Genomic DNA, 7,725 nt, shown 5'->3' with positions numbered 1-7,725 from the left:
ATGGCGCTGTGAGCGGCGCGGCGCTTGCAGGCCGGGGTCTGCAGCCTGGGCGCCATCTGCGCTCAAGGCGCCCAGCCCACCGTGGCCCTGGGGGCGACGGATGGCCGCCGTGACGCCCCTCTCTGCTGTTGGGTGTGTACATTCACGACAAGCATGAATGGGTAACAACTGAAAACGGTGTTGGAACAGGGGGAATCAGCAATTTTGCACAGGAAGCTTTGAGAGTTGTTTTATTGTTATTATTATTATTACTGTAGTCTGCTTAAAGTTGAGACCAAATTGGAATTGGACAAACAAGAGGAATTCAGTGCTTTGACAAGTGTGAAAGCTGCTAGTGAACTCTGATCTCCTCTCGCAGGAGAAGTAACTGAAATGAATGAAACTCTAGCAGAAAATCCAGGACTAACAGATCTGGGTGTGAAGATGGTTGGCTGATCAAGATGATGCTCAATAACCCTTCAGAACTAGATGAAATAATGAGTGAAGAAGCATATAGGAAATACATAAAAATCTATTGAGGAGTGAAAGCGGAACTCTTAAACTAGTTTGGAACAAAAAACAAACAGACAGCAAAAAAAGATGAACTAATTTGTGTTAGAAATCAGGAGAGTGCTTATCCTTGGGGAGACAAGGAGAGGGAGTAAGATGGGACAGAGGGGGGCCCCCAAGACAGCTGGACTTTTCTTTTATGATCTACCTGGGGCATTCATCTGGGGAAACTGTATGTCACACCGTAATTAGAAATTTCCTTACAATCCCACACATCACATACTGATTGGTTCAAGACTGAGAAAGGAGTACGACAGGACTGTCTGCTCTCACCTTGTTTGTTTCATCTGCAGAGCACATCATGAGAAATACCGGGCTGGATGAGTTACAAGCCAGAATCAAGACAGGCAGGAGAAAACATCAATAGCCTCAGATATGCGGATGACACCACTCTAATGGCAGAAAGCGAAGAGGAACTAAAGAGCCTCTTGTTGAGGGTGAAGGAAGAGAGTCAAAGAGCCAGCTTAAGATTAAACATTTAAAAAGCTAAGATCATGGCATCTGGCTCCATTACTTCATGGCAAATAGAAAGGGAAAGGGTGAAAATTGTGAGAAATTTTTTTTCTTGGGCTCCAAAAATCACTGCAGACGGTGACTGCAGCCATGAAATCAAAAGACGGTTTGCTTCTTGGAAGGAAAGCTATGACAAACGTAGACAGTGTGCTGAAAAGCAGAGACATCACTCTGTTGACAAAGGTCCGTGTAGTCAAGGCTATGGTCTTCCCTGTGGTCGTGTATGGTTATGAGAGTTGGACCATAAAGAAGGCAGAACGCCAAAGAATTGATGCCTTCAGACTGCGGTGCTGGAGAAGACTCCTAAAAGTCCCTTGGACTGCAAGGAGATCAAACCAGTCAATCTTAAGGGAGATCAACCCTGAATATTCACTGGAAGGACTGAGGCTGACGCTGAAGCTCCAGTATTTTGGTCATCTGATGTGAACAGATGGCACATTGGTAAAGTCCCCGATGCTGGGAAAGATCGAGGGCAGAAGGAGAAGATGGTGCTTCCTGTTGCACAGGAAGCTTTGAGAGTTTCCTCTCAAAGGATGAGGATGAGATAGCTGGATGGCATCACTGATTTGTGGAACATAAACCTTGGGATGTTTCAGTCCATAGGGTCGCGAAGAGTTGGACATGACTGAACAACATGGACTGTTCAGTTGGGCAACTGGACAACAACAGCGGCAACATTATAACACGGTAGATGCAGGCACATCTGTCCTTCGTTTATGGAGAAAGGTCTGGACAGGCACACTCAGACACCGCAGCATGTGTCTGGAGAGGTTGTGTAGGGTAAGCACCGGGAATGGAGGAAGAGGAGATTTTCTTTCTAATTCTCTTGATCATAAGTTGTTTGAGGGAGTTCCCTTGTGGTCCAGTGGCTAAGACTCCGTGTTCCCAATGCAAGGGGTCAGGCGTTCAATCCCTGCTCAGGGAACTAGATCCCACATGCTGCAACTAAAGATCCCGTGCGCTGCAACTAAGACCAGGCCCAGCCAAGTAAATAAGTAGATAAAAATATATATATAAAAAATAAGTGCTTGAGTGTTTTACTAGAAACCTATAATTTGGTATTTTTTTTAATACATAAGAATTGTTGTTCAGTATTGTCGTTTCCAACTCTTTGCAGCCCTATGGGTTGGGATGATCCCTTGGAGGAGGACATGGCAACCTATTCCAGTATTCTTGCCTGGAGAATCCCATGGACAGAGGAGCTACAGTCCATGGTGTCGCAGAGTTGGACATGACTGAGCAACTAAACGACAGAAACATGTGACCACCTCTCATCCTTTGCTATCTGTCACTGGGGTCGTAGTCACCCCAGAGACCCAGGGCTCTCTTTGTGATGGCCTCTCCCACTGACTCTCTGGCCTCCTGGTCACTGGGTTTCCCCCCTGCCCACCCTACAGGCACCCTGTCCCCACAGGTCCCCCTGAACCTCTCCTCTTTTGGGGGACAGTGGTCAGCCGACATGGGGCTCTAACTGGGTGAATGCTGAGCCCAGGTGTGCAAGGTCTAGCCTTTATTCAGAGTGATGGAATCGCAGTAACACTGGGACTTTGTTCCAGGATCGTGGCTGGGACCTGGTTTGGGGCTGAGCTTCTCTCAACCTGTCGGTTGACTCCTATTCTTCACCTGACCAGGGACCACCCCAGACACAGAGGAGCCAGGAGACGGTGGTCGCACAGGGCCCTCTTATGCTTTTCTGCTGGGAGAGGAGCTCCAAGAAGACTTTCATAGGAAAGTGTGTCTAAATGCACCAAAAGCTCGGTGTCCAGCTCTTAGGAAATTTCCTAGCCTCAGTTGTCCAAAAATGCCAGAGATTTCTAAAACTCAGTGTCACTGTCTTATTGACAATACTGAAAATTTGCAAACTACCTGAATGCCCTCCCCTGGGGGATTGCTCGGATCAAACAAATCAGGACATACCCGGACATAGAACAGCATGCGGCCTTTCGAGTAACGATGCATTCATTTCCATATTTGATTGTTAGGCATGTATAATGAACCTTTATGACTTGAGGAAGTGTTTATGATGTGCTCTGAAGGAAAAGCAGGACTCCAACTTGAGGGCGCTGTATGGTGTCAAGTGCAGCTCAGTTCATGACCTGGAGGCTGGCCCTGTTCCCAGGGCTGTGTCTGTCCTCATCCATTTAATCCTTTTTCTATCCTGCACTTACTGCGGAGGCACAAAAAGGGTTAGTCACTCAGCGGAGGTCACACAGGTAAGAGGAAGAGTTGCCAAGAGCTGAAACCCAGAAATCTACACCCACAGATCCTGGCTACAGTCTGTCTTCTTTCTCGTGAACATATTGGGCAGAAAAAAAAAATCAGGCAGAAGAAATATGAGACTGTTCCTAGACTTACTTCTGAGCTAGAAGTCAAGCCTGATTATTTTTCCTGAATCTTAAGAGTTGAAGGGAGATGGGGGTAGGGGAGAGCCCTGATGGGCGGTTTCCTGTCTGCTTCTTAAAATGGGGAATGAAGCAAATACTTGGTGTTCACATAGTATCATATTTAAGTCTTACAAAAAAAAAAAGAATATCTGCATTGAATATGTAATTAAACTTATTTAAAATATTGAGACTTTGCTGGTGGACCAGTGGTTAAGATTTTGTTTGCCTTCCAATGCAGGAGCTGCAGGCTCAATCCCTGCTCTGGAAGCTAAGATCCCAGGTACATCAGGGCCAAAGAAACAAAACATAAAATGGAAGCAAAATTGTAACAAATTCAATAAAGACTTTAAAAGAATGATCCACATTAAAAAAAAAAAATCTCTAACAACAACCAAAAAAAAAAAAAATTTAGTGGTGCACTTACATTGTAACAGGAGTGATTTTGATTGTAGATCTGGGAACATTTTCTCTGTGACATTAAAGGACAAGTTGACTTCCTTTCTGAAAAGTAATAGTTTCCTGATAGGAAACTGCATAACCACTTCTTCCTCTACCAGGAAGCTTTTTTTTTTTTCAATTGTATCTAGATTAGGAGTTTGCTTAATAAAGTTGTGTAAACCTTTACATTAAAAAAAAAGCATGACTATTAATTTCAGACCTTCTTCAATCATCCCAGGCAAAGGGTTCAAGGACCACGTTGATGAGAGGTGCTGACTGGTTCAGACTAGCTCTGCTTTGCAACCTTTGACCCCGAGAGCCTCAGTTTCCTCACCTGTGCAGTGGAGGTAAGGGATTGATTCTCACTGCTGGGCTGGGCGGAGGTTTAAGTGAGCCACTCACTCTGGTTCAGACGTGAGGATGAGAATATGGTGGACATTCAACACACAGTAAATGTTGCTTATTTTCACGTATTTCTGCTTCAGTTTAAGTCCTTAGTTTACAGCACAAGGGTGTTGTGAGGACCAGGGGTCACTTCCCAGGATGTGTGGTTGTGCACCCTCAAGGGTCAACAGCACCAAAGACGAAAACCAAAGGCAGAACATGGAGGAGGCGACGAGAGAGTCAAGGGTGGCCGCAGGGTCCAGCCCAAGGGTCTGCATGCGTCCAGCTGAACTGGGCCATTACAGAGCAGGGGAATAAAACCCGAGGGCCTGGGTGACGGCTCTCAGGTGTGGCTACTCTGACACCGTTCTTCTCTTTTTTCTTTAATTTGAAATTTAGTTTTAATAATATAAATGAGATTATATCTAATGATATTGATGAAAATGACAATTAAAAATCCCTCAGCAGCCTGGTGTGTACATAAATCGGGTAACATCTGAATATATGTGTGAGTCACCCCTGTTTCCTGCCCATGGAGCCCTGTTGACCGAGGTGGGGGCACAAGTGCTGGGCGTCTGGGACCCCCGTTTAGAGTCCTGGACTCACAAATATAAGGCACATTTGAAAAGTGAAATATCAAAGTAAAAAATAGCAGAGAGCCATCTAATTCGAACAAACGAGACATTCAAGGGACATTATTCAGAGATGAGAAATGAAAGTGTATTCTCGAGTAAACTTTATATGTGTACTATACTACAATTTTAAAAAGTATATTCTTTTTTAAATATAGTTCTCCGTGCTATCCAGTAAGATCTTGTTGTTTATCTATTTTAGATGCAGGAGTTTGGATCTGCTAATCCCAAACTCTTTATCCCTCCCTCCCCCTTGCCCCCTTTGGTAACCATGTTTCTTTTCTGTGTCAGTGAGTCTGTTTCTATTTTGAAAATTAGTTCATTTGTATCTTATTTTATACTCCACATCTAAGTGATCTCATATGCTGTTTGTCTCTCTCTGACTCGCTTCACATAGTGTGATAATCTATGGGTCCATGCATGTTGCTGCAAGTGGTATTATTTCATTTCTTTTTATGGCTGAGTAGTATTCCATTGTGTGTGTGTGTATTATCCTTTTTTCTGTCCATTTAGGTCCTTTCCATACCTTGGCTATTGTAAACAGTGCTGCTATGAACACTGAGGTGCATGTATCTAATCTGAGAGTTTTCTCCAGATATATGCCCAGGAGTGGGATTGCCGGATCATACGGTGGATGATATAGCTTTTTAAGGAACCTCCATAGTAGCTACACCAATTTACATTCCCACCAACAGCGTAGGAGGGCTCCCTTCTCTTCACACGCTCTCCAATATTTATTGTATCTATTTTTTTTTTTTAATGATGGCCATTCTGACTGGTGTGAAAGGATACCCTATTGTAGTTTTGATTTGCATTTCTCTGATAATTAGCAATGTTGAGCATCTTTTCATGTTCCTTTTGGCCATCTGTGTGTCTTCTTTGGCGAAATGTCTATTTACATCTTCTGCCCATTTTTTTTATTGGGTTGTTTAGGGTTTTTATTGTTGTTGTTATTGAGTTGTATGAGCTATTTGTATGTTTTGGAAATTAAGCTTTTGCTGGTCCCCTCATTTGCAAATATTTTCTCATAGTCTGTAGGTTGTCTTTTTATTTTGTTTATTATTTTATTTCCTGTGCCAGAGTTTATAAGTTTGATGAGGTCCCATTTGCTTATTTTTGCAAAAGCAGAAACTTCTATTGTCTTGGGAGACTAACTTAAGAAAACATTGGTTTAATTTATGTCAGAGAATGTCTTGCTTATGTTCTTTACTAGAATTTCTGTTTCATGTCTTATATTTAAGTTTTAAAGCCATTTAAAATTTGTGTGTGTGTGGAGTGTGAGTGTTCTAACTTCAGTGATTTGCATGCCACTGTCCAGCTTTCCCGACACCACTTGCTAAAGAGACTTTTTCTCCATTGTGGCTTCTTGCCTCCTTTGTCAAAGATTAATTGACCATAGGTGTGTGGGTTCATTTCTGGCTCTCCATTCTGTTCTGTAGATCGGTATGTCTGTTTTTGTGCCAATACCATGCTGTTTTGATTCCTGTAGCTTTGTAGTCTTATCTGAAGTCTGGGAGAGTTATGCCTCCAGCTTTGTTCTTTTTCTTCTGGGTTCCTTTGGCAATTCTGGGTCTTTTGTGATTCCATATACATTTTAGGATTATTTATTCTAGTTCTGTGAAGAATTTCATCAATAATTTGAAAGGGATCACAAAAGTATATTCTTCAAATGATGTGCAGTGTGCCTAGTGCCAGTCGAACGGCTGACTGTCCAGACAGTGTAGGGAGAGCATGCTGGACATCTAATGATACATAAGAAAAACATTTTAGCTGCAAATGAGTGAGAGCTAAGTACCCTCCAAGAACTGGCAGTTCCCAGTTGGCCATCAGGTTCAATACAAATTTCCCATCAGTATCCACACAAATGCTTGGCATTGATGAGGTTGGTGTGGGATTCACATCCAGCTTGGAATTCACCTTCCTTTGCATCAACAACCCAAGATGAACTTTACAGACAGACTGATTCTTTTTTTTTTAATAACAGTGTCTTTTTTTGCAAAGATTTATCTATTTCTATCTATTTATCTATTTCTTTCTTCCTGGCTGCACTGGTCTTCATTACTGTGCATGAGGTTGCGGTTCACTTCTCCAGCTGCAGTGAGCAGGGGCTGCTCTCTAGCTGTGGTGCACCGGCTTCTCATTATGGTGGCTTCTCTTGCTGTGGAGCAAGGGCTCTAGGGCGTTCAGGCTTCAGTAGTCGTGGCGCACAGGCTTGGTTGTCCTGCAGCACAAGGGATCTTCCCAGATCAGGGGTCGAACGTATGTCCCCTGCATTGGCAGGTGGCTTCTCTACCACTGAGCCACCAGGAGAGCCCCAAGACGTGCAAATTCTTAACCCGAGCCTCTTGCAGACCAGGAGAAAGGCCAGGAGCTAGATTATTTCAGCCATGGTTCCTTGGGGCTTTCTGATCGCCTGTTTCACCCAGAGCATGGGGAGGGACATCTCCCTGTCACAGGGTGATGTCCAAGTTCAAGCTCCCTTCCCAGCGGTCTCATGGTTGGACCCCTGCTGGGCTTTCGGGCCCATGAGATTTTTGGCTGTATCACCCTCCATCACACGCTTTCTAAATCTAACTTCTTTCTTTTACTATTTTTACCTAAGTAGTAGATTTTCAAGTCCAAAAAGAGGCAAAAGCAATATTGTGTTTTTCTGTGGACTTCTATTAAATTTGCATATTACTTTAGTCTTATTCATTTCTTTTCTTTCTTTTTTTTTTTTTTTTTGCCATAAACTGCACGTTTATTAGCACTGGTGCTGCAACACAGCACTTCCAGTGGACATGCGGAGCTGCATGGAGGTGACCGGACAGGTGAGGTGCAAACTC

The 7,725-nt window shown here is 43.6% G+C and overlaps 1 pseudogene; it reads left to right on the top strand.

Moving 5' to 3' along the window:
• LOC121819191 (glycine cleavage system H protein, mitochondrial-like) lies at nucleotides 1-518 on the top strand (annotated as a pseudogene).
• The last annotated feature ends 7,207 nt before the right edge of the window (nucleotides 519-7,725 follow it).

This window comes from Ovis aries, chromosome 3, assembly GCF_016772045.2.
Source record: "Ovis aries strain OAR_USU_Benz2616 breed Rambouillet chromosome 3, ARS-UI_Ramb_v3.0, whole genome shotgun sequence".
NCBI lineage: Eukaryota > Metazoa > Chordata > Mammalia > Artiodactyla > Bovidae > Ovis > Ovis aries.
The sequence above is the reverse complement of the archived record's forward strand: the minus strand, read 5'-3'. Positions and strand labels throughout refer to the sequence as shown.